Genomic DNA, 14,834 nt, shown 5'->3' with positions numbered 1-14,834 from the left:
CATGTAGTATAACTTACATGGGTTCCACATGAAGAGCCCTCATGGGCTAACCATATAGGCCCAATAAAGAGTATAGGTGGGCGAAGAAGACCTGGTCTGTAACTCGGCCACTGTATGTGGGACCCATGTAGTATAACTTACATGGGTTCCACATGAAGAGCCCTCATGGGCTAACCATATAGGCCCGCCAAAGGATCTAGGTGGGTGAAGAAGACCTGGTCTGTAACTGGGCCACTGTATGTAGGACCCATGTGGTATAACTTACATGGGTCCCAAATGAGGAGCCCTCATGGGCTAACCAAATAGGCTCAATAAAGGATCTAGGTGGGCGAAGAAGACCTGGTCTGTAACTGGGAGACTGTATGTGGGACCCATGTGGTATAACTTACATGGGTCCCAAATGAGGAGCCCTCATGGGCTAACCAAATAGGCTCAATAAAGGATCTAGGTGGGCGAAGAAGACCTGGTCTGTAACTGGGCCACTGTATGTAGGACCCATGTGGTATGTCTTACATTGGTCCCACATGAGGAGCCCTCATGGGCTAACCATATAGGCCCAATAAAGGGTCTAGGTGGGCAAAGAAGACCTGGTCTGTAACTGGGCCACTGTATGTAGGACCCACATGGTTTGCTACAAATGAGTACCACATTAATAGTGCTAATGGGTTAACCATATAGGCAGGTATTTTAAAAGGTTATTTTTGTCCACTAGACATATGCTTAAAATCCAAGAAGATGAGTAAAATGACAGAACCCCCCCCTGAAGACTCTTTCCAAATTGAATATGAATCACAGCCTTTTTAGTTCTGCAATATTGGACAATTATGACATTTATTTTTTCCTGTCCAGAGTTTTGGTAGTTTGTAGAGGAAGTGCTGAGATTTTAAGGATGTAGCAGTAACCAATTAGATACAAGTAGGGTGACCACTTGTCCCACTTTTGGCACCATACAGCCATCTAGTCTTCTGTCTGGCTTTCCTATTTATTAAAAATATTCACTTTTTTCATTGGTGCTCAGTGGATCCAACAGAGATTCAAGTTTTTAACGACACAGTTTAAAATGAAGTGGTAACTTTGTTTGAACATAACACATTTGTTGTGTTGCTGTCCTATTCAGAACAAGCCTGGCTTCAAGGTTCAAGGTTTTTTTATTGGCCATGTATGCATGTGCAGTCAATACTTAGGGGTGCAAAGGTCTCAAGGTAACATTTTGAAAAAGAAGAATCATTGTAAAGTTTAAACAATAAGATCAAAGAAATGTACAATCTGGTAAATGTACATAAGCATACAAGAGAGCTAGAGAGTGCAAGAACAAAAGAATAGAGGGAGATATACACTAATTTGGAGCACATTTTTTAATGACAGCAGTCCAGTGTAGGTACCAAAACTATTCGGCCTGCAATCACCCTTTGGGGTCCTTTCAACTGAGGTTAACGTCACACTACGGTAACCCCACTTGGACAAACTACGTTGCGTCAAGATCTGCTCAAGCTCTATAATATTCATTTTATGTTTCCTTTTGTAACCTAAAGTTCTTTTCCTTCACAAGTTGTGTGTGACATTATTCTTTGTAATATTTATAGAGAGATTCTGCCACAACCCCCTTTGTAAAAAGATCTGTGGCTGTTAGAATGAACCTGCTGCTCCACAGAGAGAACCGTGTCTCTGAGCAAAGCAGCTGGAGTCTCATAGCTTTGTGTTTGCAGGCAGGGAAGGTGCAAGTTTAAAAGATAATGTTGCTCTGTCAGATCTCTGTATGTTCACAGGGCCCCTCATAATATCTTCTTCTATGGTAGTATGGGGCGGCCGTGGTGCAGCGGTAGGTTGGTCTACCTCAGATCGGAAGATTGCAGATTCAATTCTCGCCTTGCCCCGCTCATGTGTCGAAGTGTCCTTGGGCAAGACACTGAACCCCACCTTAACTCTGTTTTTTAAGGTTGACGCCAGTGTTCGGCAGCGGAGCCACCACCAGTCTGTGAATGTGTGTGTGAAAGGGTGAATGGAATTATGACTGTAAAGCACTTTGGGCCTTCAAGGAAGGTAGAAAAGCTCTGTATCCGCGTACGACATTTACCATTTACCAGTATTGTGATTTGTCCTATCACATTCTGACATGTCACCGGACCAACGGACAGCCAATCAAAAAATGTGACGTCACCATTATTCCCAGGACCCTGAAGGACCTCAAACGGTAATTGCAGGCTGAATAGTTTTGGTACCTACACCTACCATACCCTACCTTAAATTCTAAAACACAGAAAACTAATGCTATATACAGTATGTTTTGTGAAACAAAGCAGTTTTTAACCTTTTTTAATCCACCCAGTTTTAGTGCATACAAAATGAACCAAGACTTTTATTCCCTGTAACTTGCAATCAACAAACAACACAGATTTAATCTCAGGGCTCTGCAGAAGGGCACTTGCAACCCATCAGTGGGCTCAGGCCAGCGAAATAAGAATTGCAGGCAATTAGATTGCAGATTACAAGACATTAGACATTTATTTGGATGGTGGTCTTTCGTTGCATTTCAGTTATGAATTTTTGACATTAGTTTAACTGTGGCAGGCTAGCTGTGGAAAAGGTGAATGTGTCATGATGCTGTCCTCTGCGCTGTGTCTCATGCTTTGCAGAGTTTCCGTCTTAACAGAGTGAGCTGGGTCTGGTGAATATCTAATAATTCCCTTAGTTCATCTAATTTAGTTGCTGATCGTAAGATTGCAGGTATGATTCCCGCCTTGCATGCCCGTGTGTCGGGTCCTTGGGCAAGACACTGAACCCCACCTTGCCTCTGGTGGGAGGTTGGCGCCAGTGTTTGGCAGCGGAGCTGCCATCAGTGTGTGAATGTGTGTGTGAATGGGACTGTGACTGTAAAGCGCTTTGGGCCTTTGAAAGAAGGTAGAAAGCGCTATATAAGTATACGCCATTTACTATCTAATCACAATGAGCATAAAGAGTAATTTGCTATTTTTTCTTTTACTTGTGCTAGCTTACAAAAAATAGTTTAACATCTGTCATGCAAACTGAAGGAAATTATATTTTTGGTCCTCACTTTAGAAGGGTTTCTCTGTCTTATTTTATTACGTTTTCTGTTTTACATATATCACCTTTAGTTTATTCCATAGCTAAAGTGTGTGCTTTAACTGAACTCCGTGCATCCTGACCTCACATTCCTGAGATGTGACCTATGGACAGCAACTGTCAGTCATTCCCCTACAGAGAAGGGGGATGCTGACCTCTCGGGGGATGCTGACCTCTCCGGGCACTGGCCAGCAGAAATGGAGCCAGCACTCTAATCTAAACCACCTGAGGAATAGAGTATGTCTGTGAGAACCGCTCTGGATGTCCAGTTCTCAAAAAGAACAAAAGACTGAACTTTGACCCAGAACCTCCATGGATTTCCTGCTGTCAATCTGATTTGTTGTGGACAGGAAGGGACGGAGTTTACTGCAACACTAGGTGTCCCTTTGAAGTCATTCCCTGAGGAGAGGAACTGGTCACGGAGAATGATCCTCTACGATTGGCTGAAGGAGGAGACGGATCATCGATCAGCCAATGCAAGTGTTCCAGGGCGGAGATTCGACGTCATGTTTTCCATGGGAGGAGGAAACCCGAATTGTCTTTAAAAGTCTGAGCAGAGCATAATTTTATTGTCTTCTTCTCTCTTGTGGCCTTTCATGTAAAACGCCTGTAACTTCTTGCGTTTTGAAGGCCTTCTAAAATGAGGACCCAGATCTGTTTTAATTCTGTCTTAGAACTTTTGTTAGGGAATAAACCTTCTGTGACTTTATCCGGCTGAATCTTGGTCTTTATATCTCTCCTGACTAATAGAACGCGCATGGAAAAATCTCAAAGCGAAAGATATTTTCCAACAAAACTTACTTGACACTACTACTGAAATAAAATATGTTCATATGATGGATTGGTTTAGTGTAGTTTTTATAGAAAATTTTAAATGTAAATATAATGACTTTTATGTTGGAGTAGAAACCTGCCTTATTACAAAAACCTATTTTGACTGGTAAAAAGTAAAAAAATAAAAATAGAATGAACGTTTTAATTTTTTCTCGAAAGGCAAGCAGGGTGGTTTAAGGAGTTCAAAGTGGTGAGCAGGCGTTGCTGATTGGACGGTTGCTGCGTTTTGAATCTCCCGCTCATTTCCTGATACGGATTCAGTCAGTCGTCCTGGTCCGTTATTGCAAGGAGATTCTGCACTTCTGTCGCACCGTTCATCCAGGCCATTTATTGATATCAAGGTAAGATACCTTTTTGGTTTTGTGTTTCGCTTACAGCTCTAACTGGCAATGATAAATGTGGTTCATAAAAGCATGCGCAGCTCGGGAGTGTTGTTCTGTTCTGCTGTTGAATCCATCCACGTTACAGCGACTTTTGCATTTGAAAGAAGCCGGTGTCACAAACGGGCAGACGACTAGTTTCCACGTGCAGCAGGTTTATTTGCAGACATGATGACAAGTACTGGTGGGTCGCGTCACCGATCATCCAGCCAGTGTGTGTCGGCGTTTCACCGAGGCGTCAAACAAGGAAGCGCATCCTAGTAACAGAGTTGCCAGATTCGGCGGGCTTCCGTCCAATTTAGTGGTTTTGATTTGGATCTTGAGGGGATAACTTGATTTGGTCAGATATAATTTGGCCAGGTTTTGTGTGAAATGTTTTTTAGTTCGTTTTATTATGAGTCTGAATGATCTTATTTTGAAAAATGACCGGAATTTCTCGGTAAAAATGAATGAATACTAATCAGTCCAGCGGCGAGTTTAGATCCATAAAATGCTAAATCTTTTTTGTTTTTGCCTTTTAGTGTATTATAATGTTGATTCCTCACAAAAAGACACCCAAGCGGTATTTCGATCCATTCAAGCATTTGAGTATTCCTCTAAAATCGAGCGGGTTCTCATGAGCTGACGTGAAGAACACATTGAGAACGGTCGCGTTCATGAGAGTCTGCGCTGCCGGCCCCGCCCACAGACACACACCCACTTTCTCAGCAGAGCAAGAATGTTTGTCAAAAGCGCTTTATTTTCATATTCACAATATGCACATCCATCTTTGCAGAAGTTTGAATGTGTTTTTGTTTTCCTGGGAGAAACGCAGACACGCTGCTGAGGCCGGCTCCATCTGCCGAGATTGACGTCACACACAGAGCGAAAGCCGGTGACTCAGAGGATGAGTCCTGTTATTTCCAGTTTGGAAAGAAACTCAGGATAATAACCGATATTTGATTAAAAAAATCCTTTTGTGTGTGTGCCAAAGGTAATATTATCATATGGATGTTGCTTACTATTAAGGGCTTAAAAATAACAGGGTATAGGCCCCTTTATTGAGTTTCTGGAAGTATTTAATAGTTTTAATTATGCTTTATATATATATATATATATATTTATTTATTTTTTTAGATTAAACGTCATTTTAATTATCATCCTAGAGTTACTTGAATACTTGCTTCAGGGAATGGTTATTTCAGAGTTTAGTTGTTTTGTCCCTTGTGTTGGTCAGGTCACCTGCAGCTTCACTCAAGTTGTCGTGACAGACTCGCCGATGTAGATTTAATGTCAGCAGTTGTAAGTTTATTCTTAAAGTAACATTTTATTATTTATATATGTAATTAAGCTGTTAACGTTTAACTACATCTTTCTATCTTGTGATATTTTCTCTATTTAAAAAGGTTGCTGTGGTTGGAGTAATTGGGGACTCTTGGACGATGCAACCAGAAGAATGATGGGCTTCCTCATGTCCAATGAGTTGGCTCTGCAATATAACCTGTTTGGACGTCATGGAGAGAATACGTTCTGTTAGCTGTGTCTTTTTGATGTCTTCTATGGTAATTAGATTTGAATTTATTAATCTATATTCATCACTGACAAAGGATTTAGTAAATTTATTCCCAGGCTAAAATGAATACTTTGTTTTTTGTGATTTCTTTTTAGGGGCAGTGAAGAAAAAGGCCATCACCCAACCAGTCCCACTAAAGGAATTGGAGAAGGGCCTCTCCAAATGGTTTGTTGGAGCTCGTGACAGGGGAGGAAACCGAGCTATAAGGACTCAAAGAGAGCTTGAATAACAAGCCGATGGAGCTTGTTCTCAGGAACCGTCAAGGATGCCATGAGTATTTTGTTTTACTGGATTTATTTATTTTTTCGTCACATAATTGGCACACATTAAGGTTGTTGATATTGTACTGTACCAAGTGAAGTTGTTCTTTATTTTATTAAGTAATTGTAGTATGTTAGATCCTGTGTGTTATCTGTTAAACCTTTGGGTGACCTTGCCATGATCTTGTATATCGTTTTCATAATGCAGGATCAGGATGATTTATTTTCTTTTATTAAATTGAAGCATTTTAAAAATCATTTTGTTGATGTCATTTGGAAAATTATGTTGTGAAACTGGGATTTTACAGAATCTTCTCATTTGGGTTTTAGGAAAGCTAGATGGAAAAGAAGACCCTATAATGGTTCACTGGTATATAGCACTGTAGGAAAACACAGGTGGGACCTCCATGGCAACACTGCACAAACCCACTCATGGCCCACATGGTGGCTTATTTAGTTCCCACATTAACCCAATATGCAATACTAATTGATGCATAAGTGGGGCCAAAATGGGTCATGGATGATTACCTGATTGGGGCCCATCTTTGCCCAGTTTCAGTCATACTTCCAGCCCACAGAAGAAGAACTACGAGTTATGGTTAACTATGAGTATGGTTCTAATGCTACTTACCCACTTGGGGCCTACAGGAAACCCACTCGGCACCCACTTCAAGCCCATGTGGGAAAACACAGTTGGGGCCAACACGGAAACTGCGGACAAACCCACTTATAGCCCACATTATAGCCCATTTAGGTCCCACATAAAACCCATATGCAATACTGATAGACACATTAGTGGGGCCAAAGTGGGTCTGGGGTAGTTTACCCAGTTGGGACCCACATGGGCCCTGTTTCAATCCCACTTCCAGCCCACATGGGCAAAAATATGGGCCCTACATGGGTCCTAATATTATTTACCAACCTGGGGCTTATCTGACACCCACTCAGCACCCACTTCAAGCCTATGCGGGCATACACAGTTGGGGCCACCACGGAAACTGCGGACAAAACCATTCGGGGCCCACATTTTCTGCCCATTTTTAAACCATATGGGGCCCACTTGGCTTTGCTGGCTGGGTAATACCGGTTTTCTGTCACCTTTTATTTCTTATATATTTTTGAGATTACTGGTATCTTGAAATATCCTGACTTACATCACTAGTGTTTGTTCTCCAGATATGCCTGCTGGCCATATGTTCCAAATCCTAACTTCAGATATGACTAGTATACAGATATGACATGGCTAGAATCTGGAAATATCCTGACCTCGGATATCAATGGTGTTGGTTCTTCAGATATGCCTGATGGCCATATGTTCCAAATCCTAACTTCAGATATGACTGGTACATGGACATCAGATATCAACAGATTTGACATTGATAGAATATGGAAATATCCTGACCTTGGATATCGCTAGTGACGCATCTCATATCTGGAGAGAATCTCATCTCCAGATTCTATCAGAAGAAAAGTGTCCCATACTCGGAGTTGATATGCTCCGGACATGAACTTAGAAACAGTCATGTCCGGAGAGTATCCACCGTAGATATCACCAGATATGGGGTATTTCTGAGGATGTCCAGATAAAATATATCCTGATTCTGGGGGCTTTTGCGCAGTGCACCTGCAGAAAGATGCTTCCTCTTCAGGCTCCGCCCCTCCACATCAAGAAAGATCAGAGTTTCTGCTGAGCTGCTATTGGAGCTTTTAGGGGCTCAGATCTTTAGGAACATTTGCTGTCAATCAAACCAGGAAGTAAAGTGTTTTGAAAGTGACCTGAAATTAAAGTAAGTCTGAGATGAGATTGAATACAGCTTTTTGTGGCGACCTTCACTCAAATAGAAGAATCCTCTTTCTAGTCTAAAGCATTTCGATCAAAACGTTTTCAGGTCCAGATTTCTCTTCCTGGAATTTCCATCCTAGAATGAAGGAAAAAGAGATTTGCTTCTAAAGTTTATCATTGTGTTTTCTCAGATTGAGGATTGCTAGAGAAACTAGACCAGCTTGTTCCTCAAGGAGGAGTTCTCCCCAAATCCATGCATGAATGGAGCTCCAGATCCCTGAGCTGATCCAGATCCCATCCAGACGTCTGTCAGTCATGTGACACACATGGAGCTGTCACCGCTCATCATGGAGGTCATGCTGCTTCATCTGATCAGATGACGTCACTTAATGTCAAAAACATTCTTCAAATACACAAGTTGGAGAATTTGTCTGAATTATTTGTCATATTTGATCAAAGAGAAAACTTCACAGTTCATATGCTTCAAGTTGGAGCAGGAGCTGAATATTGTGGTAGAAACAGCTCATTACAAGCGTGGAGACGCAGAAAAGCTCTGATTGGTTTGTCTTGATCAATGATGTCAAATGTTTCATCAGACATGAAAACAACCGCTATTCCTGCTGTTTCTGACCGTTTTCATGGTCTGCAGGTCTGACAGCAACAACCTCAAATGTTGGACTGAACCATTTCATTTGAATCCTAGAGAAAAGACCACTGAACATTTCATATTTGTCTCTGATTCTTCCATCATAATTGATTAAAACTAGATCTGAAACCAGATTCAAATCTATTTAGTCTTTGAGTTTCATGGATTTCAGCTTCATCAGTTCTGGGTCCAGAATTATGACTTTTTTATCATCAGCTGAGGGAACAGATCAGAGCTGAGGCCCTCTAGTGGTGGACAGATGTTACTGTTCCAACAGGAGGTGGATGACTAGGAGGGGGCAGGACAGGACTGGGGTCAGAGGGCGGGGCCATCCAGGAATCAGACTCCCCGGGGAAAGGCTCTACCACGTGGTTTCATTTCCTGTCATGAATAATTGCTAAAAATGGACTTTAGGACTTTGCTGAAACAGGAACGACATCAATTCAATGATTTCAGCAAATTCAGCACTTAGGCTCCGCCTCTCCTCTCTGCTGTTTATGATTGTCCACCACTGGGGGGGGAGGGGGACTTGGGGCCCCCAGCACTTTGGAGGCTTCGAGCTGAATCCATAAAATAATTCTGAAATAATTAAATGACCATTTTTATTAAACTCTGGAAATAAAAATAAAATACACTAAAATTACATCATACTGTCCAGTTAAAAGGGTTTTACCCCCCCCCCCCTCCTGCAGTAATGGACTATTCTGTCAACAGCAAGTTCAAAGCCTCATTTTAAGGTCTTTTCATTGACATTTGTGACAACTGTGGTGCAGTGAAAGATCCAAATCCAACTACAAATGGATTTCTTCCCATAATGCATCAGTATCTCTATTTCTATTGAAGTTGTAGAAAATGTATGTTTTAATATCTTATTCTTTATTATGTTACAGCTTTATCCCTAGTGTGAAGTGAACTTATTTTGAACTATCCAGATTTATGGTCGTGTGACATTCCTTTTTGCTTTATGGTTGCAGCATCCTGTGAAGAAATAGGATGTTCTTTGTGCAAAGTTAGGTGTCTTCCATAGGTGCAATAAATATGCCATGGACTATATCCGTACCATCTGGGTTGAAGATTCTTCCCCTGGGAAAGTGTGAAGATTCGTGTTCTCATGTGGAGGTTGGAGCTGACCTTTGCTCTGGATTCCGGTAAAAGGAACCTTGAGTTGTCCTGGATATCAGTAACCATTTTGTAGCAGATTTACAAATGTCATTAATGAAAGGGCTTGGGTTCTGAATATATTTCAATGAGGATGAATACAGTTTGACTTCATTCTTAAAACACAAATAATTGGCTCAGGAACAGTGGGGGGGATAATTGTCATGTGCAGCATTTGGCTATTGGATCCGCCCACTTCCTGTTGGACACTTCTGGGGGGTATTCCAGGAAGCATGTTTAAACTAGCCTGACTTTAAGCCTGAACTCTGGCTGACATTTTAATGACGGCGGATAGAAATTATAAGTTCATCAAAAAAGTAACATGGCTGAAAAATAATTTAAATAATTTAGTTAAATTTATTCAAACTCAATAATTGTTTATACAACTCAAATTTACGTATTTATCTAACTAAATGTCACATTACTCCAGTAATCTTTTTTCCATCTTAATTACTTATATTTCTTGAATTTTCATATGTCTAAGTTTGAGCAGGCAGATATGCTCATTTTTATAACAATAAAAAGAACGGAAAGAAATGCATGGAGTGGAAAAACTCAATAAAGAATTTTCCATCACTGTCACAATAGATTTACATGGTGGGGGTGCTATATAAACTCATCATCCTATCCTTCACTCTCACTCATGGTGCAGAGACGTAAGCATAGTAGGACAAAAAAGCTCGGCAAAACACGGTGAAACACAGTAAAACAGCTATACAACTAAACACATTTTGTAAAAAACCCACACTTAAACCCAAATCCGTCCAGACAGGCAAAGGGAATGATATCCCAGAATCCCTTGCGGTGCCGATCTTACAGTAGCATCAAAGTTACACCTACTTAATTGAATTAATTTGAACGAAAGGAAAATAATTGTCTGAAAACTACGTGTTATTTTTAAGGTGACCTAACAAAAAAAATGATTTATCTTAACTGAAGCAAATAATTAAGTTAGATCAAAGTAAAAAAGTTTCTCTTTCCAACATCCATATGTGGTCTTATCAGCCTCTCACTGTGGAAAAAGTATTATCTGAGCTTCTTCATCCACTAAATCATCTTCAAATGGACACGCCATGCTGCTTCACCTCTCTGTAAACAAACTAACCTTCAACTAAACCTGCTCCAGACCAGGTTATGTTCAGAGCAAGAGTTGCTATGGTAACTTGACCTACCCTGAAACATACCTCCATTTCTGGAACCCAAAGCTGAGGTTATCAACTTCCTTAGCCTCAAACTTATCGTATGAGCTAGTATAATCTGCTTTCTGGAATACCCCCCAGGTTAGCCTTACAGGTACTGTTTTTTTTCTATTTTTTTATTGAACATCAAAAGATGACATACACATTCACATAACTACAACAGAAAGAAATAAAAAAGGAATAGATAAAACTAAAAAATAAATTTAGAATTGTAGTTCACAATAGTAGGGATTGTCATACAACATGTGATCTTCAATGAAAATGGACAGTTTTATTGCTGATTTAAAATATAAACTTCTTAAATGTAGTGAATAATGGTTTGGTTTTAAAAAAATCTACTCTTATGAATGAAGAATTTTCCAGAAATTAATACAGTATTAAATGCCAAATCAAATAAATTATCACCAGAAACTACTAATAATATGATGTGTTTTTGTAACTGAATAGAAATAGGAAAAGGAAAATTTGAGGAGCACCAACAAAAAAATCCTCCCAAAAACTTTTAACAAACATGAATATACATTCAAAACACAGATGATCAAGTGATTCTATATTCTATATTGCAGAAAGAACAGTTATTTTCTTGAAAAATTTTTTTTAGGAGTCTCCACCTCCTTTAGCTTTTTAGGTCTTCACCAAACTTAATCTCTATTTCTGTTTTTATGTGTGCATGTATTTTAACTGGTCTATTTTTATTTGTTTTTTAACATTTTTTAGTAATATCATAACATTGGTACCTCCGTCTTCTGCCTTTGTGTGCATCCACCAAAATGTTCCTCTGGACCACCTTTAGATAAAGGCAGTAGGGCAGTCGTCCCCAATCTTTTTAGCGCCACAGCTAAAGTTTTCACAGACCAGCCTTTTGTTTTCTTCAATAAACTTTATTGCACGACTTTCTATTAAACAAACCGGTCTTTAAGATGTTGGCGGAGGATTACTGTAGCAACGCCATGCAGAAGGAGGAACAGATATGTGACAACACAAACCCAGAGCTTTCATTTTGACACGCATGGATACAACATCGCACAGGTGTCTTCATCCTCTCCCCGACCCTCACTCAAGGTGCAAAAAAGAAGTACTGTCTATTAAATCTAGCTTTCTTTTTTTGGAAGTGGAAGGCCACTCTTCTGTGTCCTGGCTGGGCCTTTTCCCCTTGGCAAAGAATCTTTCCAAAGACGTTTGTTTTTTACTCATTTTAATAGCTCCTGGGTTTTATCTTCAGTAACCTATCAAGTGACCGAGAAGAGCGCCTTGGCCTGCGTTAATGGTGACATAGACGGATGTGACAGAGAATCGGGCAATTTTTCAAAATAAAACATCTTTCGGATTCCGATATAAATAAACCAGAAGTAAAGTAAGTTATTTTTATTTCTGTGCGGCCCGGTACCAAATGACCCATGAACCAGTACCGGTCCGCAGCCCGGGGGTAGGGGATTCAGGGATTGTGGAGCGGTTGTTGTTTCCTTCTGGGTTAAAGTGCAGTTTTGTGTAACCTCCCAAAGAGGAGAAACCCAAAAAAGAAAGGAAAAGCAAAGAGACAGGTGGAAGCCATCATGAGATTCCTTTCAAACAGGAAGTTCTTTGTCATTTCATGCACTAGTTTCATTTAGCTCTAGTTGTTGAACATTCTAGAAACTCCTAAAAACCTTTTCTGTCCACTTTGAAACCATCTGGGGCTGACTTGGCCTTGCTCGCTGGGATACGGCCAACATCCAGAAATCTACCAACAGACATTTTTAGCTCTAGTTGTTGAACATTCTATGTTTGGTAGAGGCAGGCTCTTCTAAAAGAAACTAGCAGGAGCCCCAGCGCTGGTCTGTGCTTGGATTTGGTTTAGACTTGTTCAGAGTCAAATGCATGTTTTAAGGGGAGGAGGATTATTTGGTTGTTGCTGTTTTTGTTCCTATTCTTACAATCCACTATATGTCCCGTGTTGAATTCTACTATTAAAATGTGGGAAACAAATGTTTCTCAAATCCAAATCAATCCAAAAGCCTGGAGACTGGATGGCCGTGGTCCTCCCTTTGACCTGGACACTGGTTGCCATGGCGACCTGCACACTCACCAAGCTGGAACTTAGAAGAAGAAAAAGAGACCAAAATGATTGATAAAGCAGGTTTTCCAGGGAAATCCCACAAAGTGCTTTCCAAGCTAGAACTAAGAATACCCAGCATGCATTTGGAAAAACTCCTTAGCTTCTTGTGGAAAATGATGAGTCATTGGAAAAGCATTCTCTGAATGCTCAGAAAACTTCCTCTAAGGTTGTGGTTGTTTGGAGAAGTCCTCCTCTTCAAAGAAGTTCTCCTGACCATCTTCAAAGCCACTTTCTGCTTTTTCAAACGCTACTGTTCAACAAAAACTTGGTTTCTGCCACAAACCAACCTTAGACCCTGAAACAGAATGAATCCAATGCAGAAATGTGTTGACACCTTTAATTCAAAGCTTCAATCAGTTTGAATCTCATGAAGAACATTTCAAAAATCCACATTTGGATCAGGCGTCTTCATCAGAGCACAACTCATGTTTCCAGGACTGTGACTCACCAATAGATCCTCATTTCCTTTACACAACAATTTCAGGATTTGTTGTCATAAAGTTGTGAGAAACTGTCTTGTAAAGTGTGTGGTGACGGTCCACTGTGGAAAATGACTGTTTGTGGAACATTGAGATGTGCTCAGTGATTTTGCTTTAGGAAACTTTGGTTTCATTTCAAACGTTGGTTTCTCCTAAATCTCCAAACTCTCTCCACAAACTGTCTCCTAACTCTCAGGGATTCCTGCTGCTGGCAAAACTCACGGCTCAAGGAACCACTTCATGAATCAGTCACGCTTTGGAATGAACTTTATTGAACAACATGTCATGGTCTGGAAGAAGCCCCAGTTCCAGCTGACAGAAGTCTGCTTCTGATCCATCAGATCTACCTAGCAACAGAAGCAAAGCTTCACGTGTTGCAGCAACAGTTTCCATGTTTGGGAGGATCTTCTGAAGAACAGCTCAGTTCCAGATCACATCATGATGTTTGATGTTTTCTTCATTCCAGGAAATCATCTGTGTCTCCTTTGATCTGTGCTGAGTCAGCACTTTGACTTCTTTTCCACTTTAGATCCATCATTTACAATCAAGGATTTATTGATAAATAGGATTTATTGACAGAAAATAAAGAGTAAATGTATTTCTCATCCAGCAGTGACTGTAAGTCTTTTATTTTGAAATTCCTCAAGGATGATCATCATGGTGGGATTTCTAGATCTGCATGAACTCATCCTGAATCCAAAAGACACTGGAGCATCAAAGAATCCAACCCATCTCTGCCAACATGAGGCTCTTACTTTGAAAAGTCTCAGACTTCCTGCAGGGAAACAGGCTTTCTGCTGCTGCACTGACAGATGTGCACGAGCTTGAAAGAGCTTCCTGACTGAGGAGCTGCAGACTTTCTCCTGCAGAGCAGCAGCTGACTTCAGCGTCGTCATGGGAACACAGTCTGCTGCTGCTTCTGGAAACGTCTTCAAGGCTGTGGTGGGACTTGTTGGTCTGGAGGACAGATTCTGGGAGCAAATGCTGCTTCAGCTTCAAGCTTCAGCTCTTTTCTTCTGGCAGAGCTTAGAAGAAATGGAAACCTCCTTTGTTCTGACTGTTTGCTCCAAATCCCAGATTCAGGAATTCCTCCAAGAAGTTCAGCTCAGAGATCATCAGCAGAGAAAAGCCTGAAGTTCTGATGACAACAGAACATGATCAATATTATTGATCCACATGGAATCCAGAAGAAACTCTGAGGTGAAGACATGAAGACACAAGCTTCAGAGACATGAGGAGAAGTCAGAGTGGATTCATTCTGGACTTTCTTCTCACATCTTCTCTTCACAACATCTTTGTCTTTGATCCTTCAAATCTTCTGAAATCTGATCATCCATGGATTGTTTTTGTGGGATCAGATCCAGAGT

Source organism: Oryzias latipes, chromosome 2 (assembly GCF_053564925.1).
Source record: "Oryzias latipes strain Hd-rR chromosome 2, Olatipes_Hd-rR_3.1".
NCBI lineage: Eukaryota > Metazoa > Chordata > Actinopteri > Beloniformes > Adrianichthyidae > Oryzias > Oryzias latipes.
Note: the sequence above shows the minus strand (reverse complement) of the source record.